We start from the raw sequence: 17,045 nt of genomic DNA on the forward strand, positions 1-17,045 counted from the left end.
AATAAGTTAACTAGAAATTAATTAGAAATTGTACCATTTAATTAAGAATTAATCATAATTAATTTTAAATTCATTTTGGATTAATTATAATTAAAGAAAGGTGCAAGGATGAGCTGTAATTATTTAATAGTTAGCCAATGGAGAGGTTCCAAAACCTTCCTAGGTTGGACGGTTTTGTAGTTCCCTAAAAGGGATTCTGGAAGCCTCCAATTGATATAAGGAAACTAGATATTCACTTATTTGAAATAATATTATTTTATGTTCAAATTTGTAGTTATCAAGGTTTCCATGTAGCTAAAGAAAGGGTCCTAAATCCTCTAATTTTTGGCCATCTATATCTTGAATAATCATAGCCACAAATTCCCTTATCACCCTATCTCAAAAAGTCTTTTAGTTTATACAGTTTAGGTGTGAGACATTTGATGCATCATAATTTTGGTGATAAGTTTTCTGAAGTTCTACAAGGGAATCAAGGGTACTGTTTGTTATAAAAATATCAAAGGTATCCACCCCGTACTTGTGAATTTCGATTAGAGTATAGGGATCTAGTAGTTTCATAGTATGCTGTTATTTATGTGCAAAGACATAGATCCTTTAGGTTTCATTTGCCTTAAAGTGTTTTAAGTGAATTTTCATGCATAGACTTGTAACCTAAAAATTTCATCAATATAAACATAAGAAATAGTACCTTATGCACTTTAAGTTGTGTTTGTCTTTATTTCATGGAGTAGAAATCACTTATCCTCATCCATAGGAAATGTATCAACAATATCTTTCTCCCGATGTTAACAAGCAAACAACTTTTTTGAAAATTATCATTCATTGTATTTTGGGGTCATATTTTATAATTTCATTGCTGAAAATGCTCTTTCAGATGTCGTGGTAGAAACAAGGAGAGTCAATATAAGTCAAATTAATCTATCAAGCGATAAATATCTCACTTTCGTGTTTCTTGTAGGCCTCTACACAACTCGAAAATTATAGAAGATTTTTTCAATTCTTGGTCATTTTGCACATTTAGTTTGTTATGTTGTTACTCAAGTTTCAACAAATTCCTTTCATGCTTTGTAAAGTCTTACAAAGGATAATATGATGTTATCAATTTACATATATCCTCTACATTTAAGGAATTTATTGGATATATCATAACACTTAGACAAAGAATCTTTGTTACAGACTCATTAAATCTGCATTTCAACTCTTGCAACTGACTATCAATAGTAGCAATGAATAGTTCAACTCTGTATTGATGCTTTGTTATTATATTGTGTTTGTCACGACATTGGCAAAGTACATATCAATAAGTTTCATTCATGTTAGGGGAATGGATATTATTTTCTTACAAAAACAAATCACTTGATCCAAAAGCTATTTCCAACCTTTATCTCTCAACTTTTGAATCAATATTTTTGTTGTAGAAACCAAGGCCAGAGCATTAATAATATATATATATATATATATATATATATATATATATATATATATATAGATTTTTGTTATAAAATTTGGCAAAGCTTGTCAGTTATTGCCATTATTTCTTCCATCATGTGTAAACCAATGACACAAACGAATGATAATGCATGTGTAAGTTTGTATCTCAAATCACCTCTTTGAGACGATATAGAACCTTTTATAGCATTGCCATTTAATATTACATAAGATGGACCAAACAATCTCATCTAACTGCATATTGATTTGAAATGAGAACTCTACCTAGTATCTGCATTTCGTTGCATTTTTCGTATTTGATGTGTGCCTTTTCCATTCTTAAACTGTCTAACCTTAATTAAATGAGAAATTTCAGCAATTTGATCATCTTTCAGTTGATCATTACAATGTATATAATATGCATACAAAGTTTAAATTCTTAAAGAAGTTATGTACCTCAGACACATCTTTAGACGTTGGAACTAGAGCCAACTGAAATTGATGGGGGAAAACAATATATACAATAACCTTACATAAATTCTTTTAATAATAAAGCTTGCAACCCATTCCATTCTCTACGCATGTTACTATGCCTATCATATCCCTGACCTCGAATATCCTGAACACTAAGTTTGTGATAAGATAAAGAACATAATATCTCATTTTCTGAAGGTCAGTGAAGTTGTATATTTATCATGAACTAAGTCTAAAAACGTTCTTTAACATGCCCATCTTGGTCGACAAACCTCACAGAAATAGCCATTTGCTCTTTTTTAGATTCATCTTGAGACTCGTCAACTATTAAACAAAATTTTGACATCATGATTTCATCACAAATTGTTTTTTGTACATTTGTAGCTAAAACACATAATATTTATTTTTAGATATGTGGTGATGTGTACTTTGCATTTTAAGGAGCATTTTCTAGCACAACATCATCAACACTCTTATTTAGCCAAGTGATTCCAGCAACTTCTCTTTGAATAGTAGACTGTCTAAAAATAGCAATATATTTCTACAATGTATAACTAGACTGAATAATATCATTAATCACTATTACAAAGTAATTCTAGCTTCTAATTTGACCACTAATATAATGAACTTTTTTTATGGATAAAACACACCAAGAATATATACACTAAATAATTAAAACCCCATTATGCCATAGGAAAGGGAGCCCAACAAAAAATTAAACTTGGTATGAATACAAATCCTAATCTACCTACCTAAATGTTTGTATATAAACACACCAAACTTATACTTTGAGTGTTTTTAGTAAGTAGTTTCAATCAACACACACCCATACCAGATTGTATTGACTTCATTGAACCCACTACCATTAAGAAACCTTGAAATTTATTGTTCAAATTTGAGAAGGGAATGGCTAAAATAGTATCAACGGAATAGTAGAAAACAGTGTTTAACAAAAGGCCTAACATAATAAACTTCACCATTTATTGACTTTCATAAACACCGGTATAATCAATAAAAGAATATTTATTCAAGTTTGAACTTGTGACAACCCATAATTTCAAATCTTGTAAAAGTCAAACTTGGTCAACTAAAGTCAAACTTATCAAATAAAAGTCAAACTTGTGATTTGATGTAATCATAAGGTTAGATTAATAGCCTTTACATGTTAAAAACACTTAGTTAAGAGTGTTGTAGAAATTTTGAAATTTAAAACACTTAAAATCCGAGGAGCCTCACAGGAACCAAAAACCCTTCGCAACCATAAACGCCTCACAACCGAGAACCTCGTTCTCGGCTGTGAACTCGCTTCGGACCGTAAAACCTTCGGTTTGCAACCGTGAACTCCTTCGGACCGCAAACTCTACCATACATATATATGTTTGACTGGAAAATTCCTCACTTCGACACTTCTAGCTGAAAACTCAAGATTTCTCTCTCAAGTTCTTCAACCGAAAACCCCTAGTTTTTCTCTCAACCATCATTCGAAGATCATTTGTTTCACCTTCGGATCTTACTAAGAACATCTAGTGTTCTTCTTTTTTCGATCCAACACCCATCATTTATGGGGTTACAACCGTAAACCCTTGAAATCTCCTTGATTTCACCAAGATCATCAAGATCACACACTTGAGTTTACAGCCGAAAACACTTGAATCTTCAAGTGGCCATGAACCGTTTACAACCGTAAACACCAAAGCTAGTCGTAAACTCCAAGCAATCACTTGATTTCGCTTCTATCACTTCTTTTGTAAGTATTACTTACATCCTAGGGTGTTTCCTTAACATCTTTAAGGTTGTATTCACTAACTTCATGCCAATATATCGCATGAATTGCTATTTAGGACTTGGTTTTGTCTAGGGATCCAACTTGTGGAAAAACATCCTACATCGAACATTCCATCGAATCACTCACTTAAGGTGAGTTCATACCCCTACAATTTACCTTTTTAAATGCTTTTTAGGGGGGGGGGGGGTGGGGGAATACAAGTAGAACACAATATAATTTTGTTAATCATTTACATGTGGAAACAAACAAACAATAGGATTTCTTATGCTCAAATGTTGTTAAAATCACTTTAAAACTCGTTTAAACTATTTCTAGATTTCTGTTTATATCAAAATCATATTCGTGTACATATTTATGTATAAGTATGCTTTAACGGACTTAGGACTATTGCTAAATACCGTAACTCCTATTCCTTGTTTGGTTGTGGGCTTAGGGTAGGATCATTAGTCCGATTTTCGGTTAAATCATAGTTATACTTGTTGGATAAGGTGTCTAAGTCCATAACTATTTCTGGTATGTACTTGACCCGACCCGACATGGTCCATTTGGGTTGCATGGCACCATGCAATTGGATAGACTAAATGAGAGAAATAAAACTTGTGGTTTATTAATATATTATAAGTTCTAATATATTAATAGTATTATTTAATTAGTATTGATCAAGAATTAATTTGGAATTAATTAAGTGATCGAAAGATAACTAATTAAATATATGGGTTGATTATGTAAATCATCCATAACTTGTATAGTGGGATAAGAGGCTCCATGGATTATCAAGTTGGGTTAAACCCATAGGATGCTCCATGGATGCTCCATGGGAGTTACAAACCCATGGGTCATGGAAATGAAGAGTCATGACACATTAGGGTTTACATGGTGTAACCCTAGATGTGTCAACACTATATAAGGAACCCATTCTCCACCAAAATCGGCTACACATGAACAAGTGAGGGCTAGGCCGATTTTTGCAAGTGTAAGATTCTTTCAAAGTTTACTCCTTTGCATTTGGTGTTGTGTAAAACATTTGAGGCATCACACTTGGGGTGCTAGGCTCACAAGGTTTCAAGGATCATAAGCAACAACAAGACAAACATAGATCCAAGGTTATTAGGGTTGCATGTACACTTAGGAAGTGTTAGAATGCTCAAAACCCTTCAGTGGTATCAGAGCCTAGGCTTGTTTGTTTGATATTTGTGCAAAATTGTTGAAAAAAGTCGATTTTGTGCTGTCTGCCTGCTGAACTCGCCGAGTCCATGGGGGGACTCGCCGAGTTCATGAGTAAATTCATCCTACTCGCCGAGTAGGTTCATGCATTTGACGAGTAGGAGCCTCAGAATGCATATTTTCAACTTTTGTTGCTGGAAATGGAGTAGAAACATTACCCTAAACTGTTTTGGTACTTGAAAACTTGTTTTAGATGGTGTAATGTTTATGCTAATCCATTTACATTGGCAATTATCAAAATTACAAGTTTTTAAGTGTAATTTTTTATTCTTGAAATTGTTCGTATTCATGTTCTTGAACTTACGAAGATTAGATGATCATAGGAATTAGTAGTTTAATTCATGATCATAATGTGTTTTAATGGAGTCCATAACTTGTCCTCAAGTTATGGAAAATCAAAGGTCACACTTTTATTAAAGCCATTAAAAGAACACAAGAGTTATAAAAATGAAGAGTATTCATTTTTATTACTCAATTAACACATAAGTTATAAGAAATGAAAAGTTTTGAAAGTTTACAAAACTTGCCCTCAGGTTTTGGAACAATAAAGTCTTGATTAAAACTTTAGTTCCAACCCTTAGAATTTTAAAAGTTAAAATTCAACCCTATACTTTATAATATTATAAGTTAATAATATATATATATATATATATATATATATATATATATATATATATATAAGATCAAGTTGTCTTACAGCTAGTACGCCTCATTCACGAAGTCGTTCTATAAGGGGGTGTAAGGTTGTTGCCTATAAAATGGCAACTTAATGGGTATCCACTCTCACCCACCGCTTCCTTGATCGGTGGAGGGTCGTTAGCCGAACGGGTAAGACAAGGACTTATAAATTCTCATTAAAAGTATGATGAATATTATAAAGTAACTAAATGCTTTTATTAAATTCCCAATCTTAGTTACTTTAGGAAAAATGTGAATAAGGTGCTAATCCATGAAATTACACTTTACACTTTGTTTAAGTCGTTGGTGGAGCGTGTGTGGTTAACCGGCACACTAACTTGGACTTAACAAGGTAGGTAAAGGGTAACTTAAGGTTTATCATAGTATCGGTGGAGCGTGTGTGGTTTACCGGCACATCGATTGAGTGATAAACTTTAAGGGTACCAAGTGATTTGCATGGTTACTTCACACCTCATTTTGTGATCCTCGGTATCCCAGTCACAAAACTTGGAGGGCACACTCGAGATTGAAACATGCATTTGAAAAGTTCACTGAATCTAAAAAGAATCTAGGAATTTCTAAGAACCAATTAAAAACCTAATATTTATATTTCGTTTTTCATGGTGGAAATTGGTGAATCGTCATTCACCTACCTTTCAAATATGTTATAGCTTGGATTACGGCATACCTCTTCTAAGTTATAATATATTGTGATTGGATCCTAGCCTTAATATTACATTTGGGTGTTTTATTAAGGACTTTATTAATATCTAAACTAATCTTGTCCTATTCTTTCAGATGTCTTCAAACAACGCTGCTTCTGGCTCTAATCCTAATGGCTCCTTTACCCTTATTAACTTGTGTGGGAAAGTCACTTTTGATGGATCCAACTTCAATAAATGGATCAGAAACATCATGATGATTACCCATTATGAGGACAAAGAATATGTCCTCGATAAGGAGCTTAAGGAGACCACTGCAACTCCCCAGGAGATCGCTGACTTCCAGGCACATGAAAGGGATGCTACCAAAGTGGCATGCATCATGTTGGCCACCATGACAGCGGAACTCCAAAAGTCCTATGAGGACTTCTACCCTTTTGAAATGCACCAAGATATGATGGAAAGATACCATCAAATTGCACGACAAGAGAGGTATGAAATCATTTGATCCATGATAACAACCATGATGAAGGACGGGGAATCCGTCACGAGCCACATGAAGAAAATGCAAAGGTATGTGGATCGGTTGCTGAAGCTTAATGTGAACTTTCTTGAGGAGCTTGCAATAGATATCATTTTGCACTCCTTACCATCGTGCTATGATCAATTCTGCATGACATATCACATGAATAAGGAAGAGGTCACACTCAGCAAACTTCAAGGACTCCTCAAGACCGCAGAAACAGGTCATAAGGGTAAGTCGGTTGTTAACACTCCTACTCCAAACTCCGCCCCGGTTTTGGCAATCGGGAAAGGTCGAGGGAAGAAGAGGAAGAGCTCTTCGAAGGGTTCCAAGGCTAGGACCCTTGATGGCTCTTCTTCAAGTGGAACCTAGAAAGGTTTCATCACTCCTTCTTCTGACCCAAAAGAGGCTGAATGCTTCTATTTCCATGAAAAGTCACATTGGAAGCGGAACTGCTCAAAGTACCAGCAAGATGTGAAGGATGGGAAAGTTAAACCCAACGATGCAGGTATTTACACTATCTTATCTAAAGACTCACCCCATTGTAACTCTTGAGTCCTTGATACCGGTTGTGGTATTCATATCTATTATGATTTGCAGGGACTAAGAAGAAGTGAGAATGTGGAGCATGGAAGAATAAACTTAATCATGGGGAATAGGAAAGCTTTATCTGTCACCAAGATTGGAGTTTATACTTTATCGCAAAGTAGTGAGTCTAATTTAGATTTGAATAAATGTTGTTATTCGCTAGAAATGGAAAGAAATATTATTTCCTTTCATGCATTGTATAAACAAGGTTTCACCTTTTCATTTAATAATGAAGTTGGTTCGATTAATGCTTTCATTAATAATGTTCTTTATTTTAAAGCATTACCTTGTGATGGTGTGTATGAAACTGTATATGTGGTTGATAACTTAGGAAATAATGTATTGTGTATTGATTCTGTTAATGATAATAACTTGGATAAAGCATCATTATGGCATTGTCGTCTTGGACATATAAGCAAGAAACGCATAGGCCAACTCCAAAAGGATGGAGTCTTGGAGCCATTTGACCTAAAGTCAGATGATAGTTGCGAATCATGCTTACTTGGAAAAATAACAAAGTCACCCTTCACAGGTTCTTGTGAGAGGGGTGAAGGTTTGTTGGATCTTATACACACGGATGTGTGTGGACCCTTCAAACATGCCACAAGGGATGCTAATCGTTATTACTTGACATTTACTGATGATTACAGTAGATATGGATATGTCTACTTAATCAAGCATAAGTCAGAGACTTTCGAAAGGTTTAAACAATTTAAACAGGAAGTCGAGAATCAATTGGGCAGGAACATTAAGATGCTTCGAGCCGATCGAGGTGGTGAGTATCTTAGTTCAGAGTTCCTCGACTATCTTAGGGAATGTGGGATTGTCTCACAATTGACACCTCCCAGGACACTGCAGTTGAATGGTGTGGCTAAGAGGCGTAATCGAACCTTGTTGGATATGGTTCGTTCCTTGATGAGTCGAGCTTCACTACCAATCTCATTTTGTGGGTATGCCTTAGAGACTGCCGCCTGTATCCTTAATCAAATCCCTACAAAGAAAGTTGCCAAAACTCCTCATGAGATGTGGATTGGTAAAGTACCCAAACTAGACCACATTAAGATTTGGGGTTGCGAGGCTTTCGTGAGATGTGAGACTCATGATAAGCTCGAACCTCGAAGCGAGAGGTGTATTTTCATCGGCTACCCACAACAATCCTTTGGTTACCTCTTCTACAGACCTAGTGAAAATGTGGTCTTTGTAGCTAAGAGGGCTTCCTTTCGAGAGAGAGAGAGAGAGAGAGAGAGAGAGAGAGAGTTCATAAGCCAAGGAAATAGTGGGAGGCAAGTTTTCCTTGAAGAAATTCAAGAGTCAAGTGGTGAAGGAACTTCAAGCCCTAGCACTCAACTTGAGGAGGAAACTCCTGTTGAGCCAGTTGACAAGTCTGTACCTCTAAGGCGTTCCACAAGGGTTAGGAATGCACTTGAGCATTACTATGGATTCCATATTACTACGGAAGGTGATAGGCTTATTAGTGATGAGACACTGATAGGTCTGGGTGATCCTAACAATTACGCGAAAGCCATGGCAGGCCCTGAGTCAGCCAAGTGGAAAGAGGCAATGGACATCGAGATATAGTCCATGTATGACAATCAAGTTTGGAACATGGTTGAGAATGTACCAGGTCGTAAGACTGTAGGGTGCAAATGGATCTTCAAGAAGAAGACCGACATGGATGGTAAGGTACACACTTATAAGGCACGACTAGTTGCAAAGGGTTTCTCACAAACTCCGGGAGTTGATTATGATTAGACCTTTTCTCCAGTGGCCAAGATTAAGTCTATTAGGGTTCTGTTAGCCATAGCCGCATTTCATGACTATGAAATATGGCAAATGGATGTCAAAACCGCTTTCCTTAATGGAAAGTTGGCTGAGGATGTTTACATGAGTCAACCAGAGGGTTTTTTCAATACAGAGTACCCTAATAGAGTGTTTAAGCTTGAGAAATACATTTATGGGTTAAAGAAAGCACCTCGCAGATGGAATCTTTTCTTTGATGAGAAAGTCAAAGAATTTGGCTTTTCTAGGAGTGAAGATGAATCTTGTGTATGTCAAGGCTAGTGGGAGTATAGTTAGCTTTTTGGTGTTGTATGTGGATGGCATACTACTCATAGGAAATGACATCCCAACTCTGTAGGAAGTTAAGTCTTGGCTTAGGAAATGTTTCTCTATGAAGGACCTCGGAGAAGCTGCCTATATTCTAGGGATAAGGATCTTGAGAGACCGGAGTAAAAGACTAATTGGACTTAGTCAAAGTACCAACTTGGATAAGGTGCTGAAGAGATTCAGCATGTAGGACTCCAAGAAAGGAGAGTTACCCATCCAGAGTAACGCCAGATTGAGTAAGACACAAAGCCCTAGTACTGAGGCTGAGATAGCAGAAATGATTCGAATACCTTATGCTTCGGCTGTAGGATCGATCATGTATGCTATGACTTGTACTCGACCTGATGTAGCCTTTTCCTTGAGCATGGTTAGTAGGTATCAGGGGAACCCTGGCAAGGCACACTGGACTGCGGTAAAGAATATCCTTAAGTACCTACGGAGGACTAAGGACTGGGTCCTGAGTGATGACTTGAGAGTTGTAGGGTATAGTGATGCTAGCTTTCAGACCGATATGGATAATTTCCGCTCTCAGTCAGGCTGGGTCTTTACCTTAAACGTAAGAGCAATTTCTTGGAAGAGTTCCAAGTAAGAGACAGTGGCTGATTCAACTTGCGAATCAGAGTATATTGCAGCTAGCGAGGCAGCAAAGGAGGCGATATGGCTAAAGAACTTCATTGGAGACCTTGGAGTTGTACCAGCTATTAAGGAGCCAATGGAAATTTTCTGTGATAGTGAAAGTGCAGTTGCCTTAACCAAGGAACCAAGGGATCACAGGAGATCCAGACACATCGACAGAAAATACTATTTCATCAGACATCGAATAGAAGAAGGACTCATCGTGGCAAAGAGGGTATCATCGGATGAGAATCCAACAGATCCCCTCACGAAAGGGACTGACTTGGGTTAAGCATCTCTAGCATGCTCGGAGCATAGGGCTAAAGGATGATATTAGATTTTGTAGTTAGATAACTTCGAAATTTGTAAAGTGTAATTGACATTATATGATGTATAAAAGGTGTTTTATTTATGAGTAAAGTGTTGCTATCTCTTGTCGATCGTTTACTATATTTCTTTTGCATGTTTTTGATGGGTTTTAGCCATAAGAACATCCTATGTGCTCATGCAAACCCTAATGCTTGGATCTAGGTTTCTCTATTGTACATGCAATTCATCCAAGACTATAAACCCTAGATCTAGTATATGATAAACAATATAACATATGAATTAGGGTTTAGATCATACCTTGATTGTTAAGTAGCAATAACAATCTCAAATCCTCCTTGTAATGACTTTAGAAAGCTTAGAGTCACAAACGTCACTCCTCTAATGGTTCACAAACACCAAGAGCAAGAGGATGAAGAAGAGAAGAGAAGGAGGTTGCCCAAAACGTATGGAAACCCTAATCAACAAGTTCACCACGTTTTTGGGGCTTAAGGGTCCTTTAAATAGTGAGGCTATTAGGGTTATCTAACAAGGAAACCCTAATTTGGATGCTTAAGCCCTAAGCAACCCATGGACTCCTTCCTTAAAGGCCTAGGGATGATTTCTAATGGGTTTCCCCATAGAATTCGTCCACTCCTTTAATATGGAGTCCATTAGCTCAATATTCAACTATCATACAATTGACAGTTCTAGTCCCTTAGTTTAATTAATGTCTTTTAGTCACAAACTTAATTCTTATTAATTCTTGACTAATATTAATTAAACAATATGATTTCTCCTTTAATATATTATTCTCATAATATATTAATAAATCATATTTAATCCTTTCTCTCCATTATTCATCCTATCAAGTTGCTTTGGTGAAGGCAACCCAAAAGGACCATGCACCATCAGGTCAAGTACATACCAAAATAGTTATGGACTTAGATACTAATCCAACAGTTTTGACTTCCAGAATAATTATGTTTGGTATATCATATTATTCGAACCTCCACAGTTGGTCATATGTCGGAAGTAGGTATGAATCAAGACTGTCATGATTGGTTGCAGAGGTCTAAGGTGTTGGACATGGCAACAACAATCATGAGTGCTCATAAGTTCTGAGCATTGGACTCAACCCACGTTCACTGAATCACTTCATGGAATTTATCTCGAGTGATCGTGAGATGGTAATATCATATAAGTCTTCAAACCTAGAGATATGATTTGTTACTTATGAGTTGGTTATGCATTGATTGTACGTAAACGCATTGGTAACTCGATGTTATAAAACATGCTCTTGTGTATAATTCAATGAGTAGTAGAACAAACATATGAGTCGAAGTTTATATGTTCCTTCTTGGATTAGAAGCTGATATTTGGGCCCCTCGATGATTTTGTTTTGACCTATGTACCGGGCCCGGTTAAAACTAAGTTGATGTGTTCAATTAAGTTCTTTGTCAAACAAATCGGAAATCGGGAAACAAACTGCTGGACAATAAGTAAGACATTGTTCCATGTATTTGTCCAGATGATATCTAGAACAGAGGATTATATGATCACTTATCTTAAATGGCGTATCATCATCTTCTTAGTTTCAAGAGACCTTGAAATAGCTACGATTGCTTATCGGTTCCTGAAGTCATACTTGCAGCTATAATTATTAGACTTATCCAAGTGGAAGACTGTTGGATAAGGTGTCTAAGTCCATAACTATTTCTGGTATGTACTTGACCCGACCCGACATAGTCCGTTTGGGGTTGCATGGAACCATGCAATTGGATAGACTAAATGAGAGAAATAACACTTGTGGTTTATTAATATATTATAAGTTCTAATATATTAATAGTATTATTTAATTAGTATTGATCAAGAATTAATTTGGAATTAATTAAGTGATCAAAAGATAACTAATTAAATATATGGGTTGATTATGTAAATCATCCATAACTTGTATAGTGGGCTAAGAGGCTCCATGGATTATCAAGTTGGGTTAAACCCATAGGATGCTCCAAGGATGCTCCATGGGAGTTACAAACCCATGGGTTATGGAAATGAAGAGTCATGACACATTAGGGTTTACATGGTGTAACCCTAGATGTGTCAACACTATATAAGGAACCCATTCTCCACCAAAATCGGCTACACATGAACAAGTGAGGGCTAGGCCGATTTTTGCAAGTGTAAGATTCTCTCAAAGTTTACTCCTTTGCATTTGGTGTTGTGTAAAACATTTGAGGCATCACACTTGGGGTGCTAGGCTCACAAGGTTTCAAGGATCATAAGCAACAACAAGACAAACATAGATCCAAGGTTATTAGGGTTACATGTACACTTAGGAAGTGTTAGAATGCTCAAACCCCTTCAATACTTGCTAAATATATGCTTGGATATTAAACCTCATTTTCAAGGAACATACTTAACTCAGTTGCACATGTTGAACAATTGAGTTTTTTTTTTTTACGAAACATTAATAGTTCAAACAAACATACTAGTAAACTATAATAGGTATAGTTTAGAGGATCACTACATACTATTTTTAGAACAGAGAAACAATACATGAGTCAATACATACATACTATTACTATTCATTAAAAAAGTATACTATTCATTTACAAGAACAAGAAGGAACTTACATACTATAACAAGAACAAGATAACTAAAATGTGAGATATTATTTCATGGCATAACAATATTTTTGTTATGTCACGTTTTGTAACCAGAGTCTCCTAGAGGGAGAGCGTGCGTTTGTGTATAGATCTATATGGGATTGACCATCCCACACCTTGCTGCTAGCAACAGTGGGACCTGCAGGTCTACGGGTGACAAATGTCATATCATTTTCGATGCCCGAAGAACGTCGTGTTTTATACTCGTCTATCAAGGATGGTTATAACCTAATCACATTTTAACCTTAATTAACAGTTTGGTTTTAAGGTAGTTAATGCATCTATAGTGTATTTTATACAATACTACTGTAAATCTTCATTTTCCATTACATTCATATAGTTATATTTTCACACGAGAAATGCATGCTATTTTTCAAGTAAAGATAGTTTTACAAATATGGAAAACATACATTTATACTATTTCAAGTACAAACATACATTTTATACTATTTTCAGAGAACAAAACATACAAACGGTTGAGTCTTGGTAGAAGACTACTTTTTATTTAATGCTGAAAATATAGAATTTTTTGGGAAAGATACAAACATTTTCACTAGTCAAATACAAACATTTTCACTAAACAAATACAAACATTTTTCATAAAACAAATGCAAACACTTGACACTAAAATACTTATGAAGTCACCAACTTAAATGTTGATACTCTCTTTCAAAATAACTTGTATTCTCAGGGAACCAGTAGTCAGGTACATTGGATCAGGTTTTGAGAAGACGGAGGATGTTCAAGACTCGTCTTTTATATTTTTCTTTACATTTTTGATGTCATACTAATATTCACAGAACACACATGTATTAACTGTTCTATTAATGCAATGGACGTTGTTGCTTGTTTTACTATTGTGCATTGCTATGATACTGTACATGACGTCCTCTGCACCCGAACGTTTCTGTCGTTTCGGTTTGGGGGTGCCACAAAACTCATGGTTTATTTCTCAAAGAAAGTTGTAATATTAATGTTGTAAAATGGAACTTATAAAAAATCCCATTATTTCGTAGTATGAATATCAGATTTTGATAGAGATGTGAATTTTTTTTGAACCAAATACTCAAATTGAAGCGAATCTTGTTTCGTTTATTTGGTTTTACGATAATCTTGTTTGCTTAACCGAATAAAGTTTGATTTATTTTATTTGGTTTCAGTTAATATTTTTTATTTTAGTTAAACCAAATAAACTAAATATGCATTTAAATATCAACATTTTTATATTTAATTTTTATAAATTAACAGTTTATTTTTAATTATATAGATTAACTACCAAGTCTTTTTTATTTAACTTATTACTTAGTAATAATTAATTAAAACTAACTATATTTTTGTTTTATATATTATTAAATAAATAGGAATAAAGCAAAATTTTAATTTGTTGATAAGTGATATATTTTTTGGTTTGACCTGTAAAATAAACAGAATTTAGTAATCCAAAATCGATTTATCAAAACTTTATTTGGTTGGTTATCGAACAATATTGATACGTTAAAAAGCCAACTAAAATGAAACAATTTATCAAAAGCCTATTTAACCGATTGAATATCACCTTAGATTGTATAGTAAGAAAAACATAAAAATACATGCTTTGTTGTAATTGAAAAATCTTATTTTCTCAAATAACATGTGCAATTTTACACATGTCATATAAGAACATGAAATTTTGACATTTTCAAAGGATTTTCTATCGGTTGTTAGCGAAATCTTCAATTTTATCTGAAAACTTCTCCTCTCACAACACACACTGAAATACTCAATTTTACATATAGTCAGGTAAGAAATCTCTTTTCTTAAATTAACTTTGCAAATGTTATTTAACAAAATGAATTTCTCACTATTATAAAGTGTTTTATAAATGTCGTGACTCCTTTGTCTTCTCATCGTCCGTCATTCCTCTTCTCTTCCTTCCTTTTATACATTTTTGTAAATGTTATGTCCATGTTGTTGATATTTGTAAAATTGATGAGTATTTAATAAAAAAGTAATTTTTTTTGTAAGATCTTAAAAATTAGTAATGGAATTAACTTTAATGTTTTTTTTTTCTATATAAATATTATTATTAATATGATCTTAAATGAAACTCACTTTAAAAATTAATTTAATAAAACCTTAATTGATTTACCTAATATTAAAAAATAGAATTAATACAAATAATAATATTTTTTTATTTAACACTATGTTAATAACATAACAATTTAAATTAGTGACTTAAAAAATTATTAATTACTGTTAGTTTATTGTTTTTATATATGAGCTATTTTGAGGATAAGACAATATGCATAAAGTAATGGGGAATCTTAATTTTATTGTAAAGGATAGTTTATGAAGAATAGATAGAGGTAGAGAGATAGAGAAATAGGAGGAACAGAGAAAGGCTGACACAATGCATATGCCATTTCAGCTCAAACTCAGTCTTTGTCTGCTTTTTGGTTCTTTAAACGCACAGGAGATGAGAGAGCCACCAACTGCTTCAATTGAATACACCTTTCTACTTCTATAATTCCGGTCTATAACTTTTTACTATTACGACACCGTATCACCACCTCTCATCTTTCTAATTTTTTATTGCCTTCCTTTTTTTCACCCTATTTAACTATTTTGTCTTTTCCTAAATATTTCTGTCACTTCATTTTATTATATTCATTCTTTATAAAAAAAAAAAGAATGAAAAATATAAAATACTTTTATTATTTTAGTAACAAGTCAGTTTCTTTTTATTAAAATTTTCGTTACAAACAGAATACGGTTAATGTTCATATATTAAAATAATTAGGTGTAAGACTCGTGTATTATACGGGTTGATTTAAAAAAGATTAAATATTAAAGTGTAAATAGAAAATGATATTTTAATTTTTTAATATACAACTTTAAAATAAAAAAAAGAAGAAATGTATTTATTGCAATTTAATATCATATATATGATATTTAATATTTTACATATATAAATATATAACTTTAATTTTAAAAATTAAAACAAACAAAAAATTAACAAGTGGATAATATTTATTTAAAAAATACAACAAAATGACAAGTATCAAAATTTATAATAGATTTACATGTGACAAAAAATTTCCATTTATTAAGAAGGATAAATGTTTAATCGTAAAAATATGATATTACGAGTCTTGTTTAACGAATTAGTAGATGCATTATATTTTTGTTCTCTATTTATTTTTTAACTAACCTTTTTAATAAAAAAATGTTTAGCACAATGATAGTTAACGAATTGAAATATATAAAAACAATATATTGATTTCAGTTTCTTCAATAACATCTTTCTTTTACTTGTTTCCATATTAGCATACTATAATGATAAATATACTAAATTATATAACATTCGAATGAATAAAAAAATAACAATAGTTAGATTAAAAAAATGATGAAATAAAATTACGTTTAAAATTGAAAAAAAAAATATGACTGAAAATGTCAAAAGTATTGTTGAATTACATCTCAAGTTCATTTATATATTGTTCATTCATGCAAATGTCTTAACAAAGTAAATTGCAATTCTCATAGTTTCACAAAGTATATTGTTACTCACTTATTACCTACATCAGATAAGACCAAAATAGAATGAAACAAAAGTTTATTATAAAATAATTTATTTAAATATTTTCTATATCATACGAAATACGTTATAACTTACTTAATTGTCTTTCTCGTCGTTTGAATCGGTCATAGAATTGTCGGAAGCATCGACTCCCGTATTAGCACAAATAATCTAAATGTAAAAGTAAAAAACACCAATCTAAGAATGGCGACTCACACTCTAAATTTTACTTTGATGTAAAAACAATGGATCAATTTTACTTTCTTTCATAACATCTTACCTTCATTTGTTACCATTATACTCTCAACTTGTTAATTTTTTTAGTTATATCGTTCATTTGTTCCAATTATTGTTATATCATTAACTGAAAGTTGTTTGTATTTAAGGTAAACTACAAAAATAACAACTAACTTTCAAATATTTGTAT

The sequence above is a fragment of the Lactuca serriola genome, chromosome 6 (genome assembly GCF_051521515.1).
Source record: "Lactuca serriola cultivar US96UC23 chromosome 6, Lser_US96UC23_V15, whole genome shotgun sequence".
Lineage (NCBI taxonomy): Eukaryota > Viridiplantae > Streptophyta > Magnoliopsida > Asterales > Asteraceae > Lactuca > Lactuca serriola.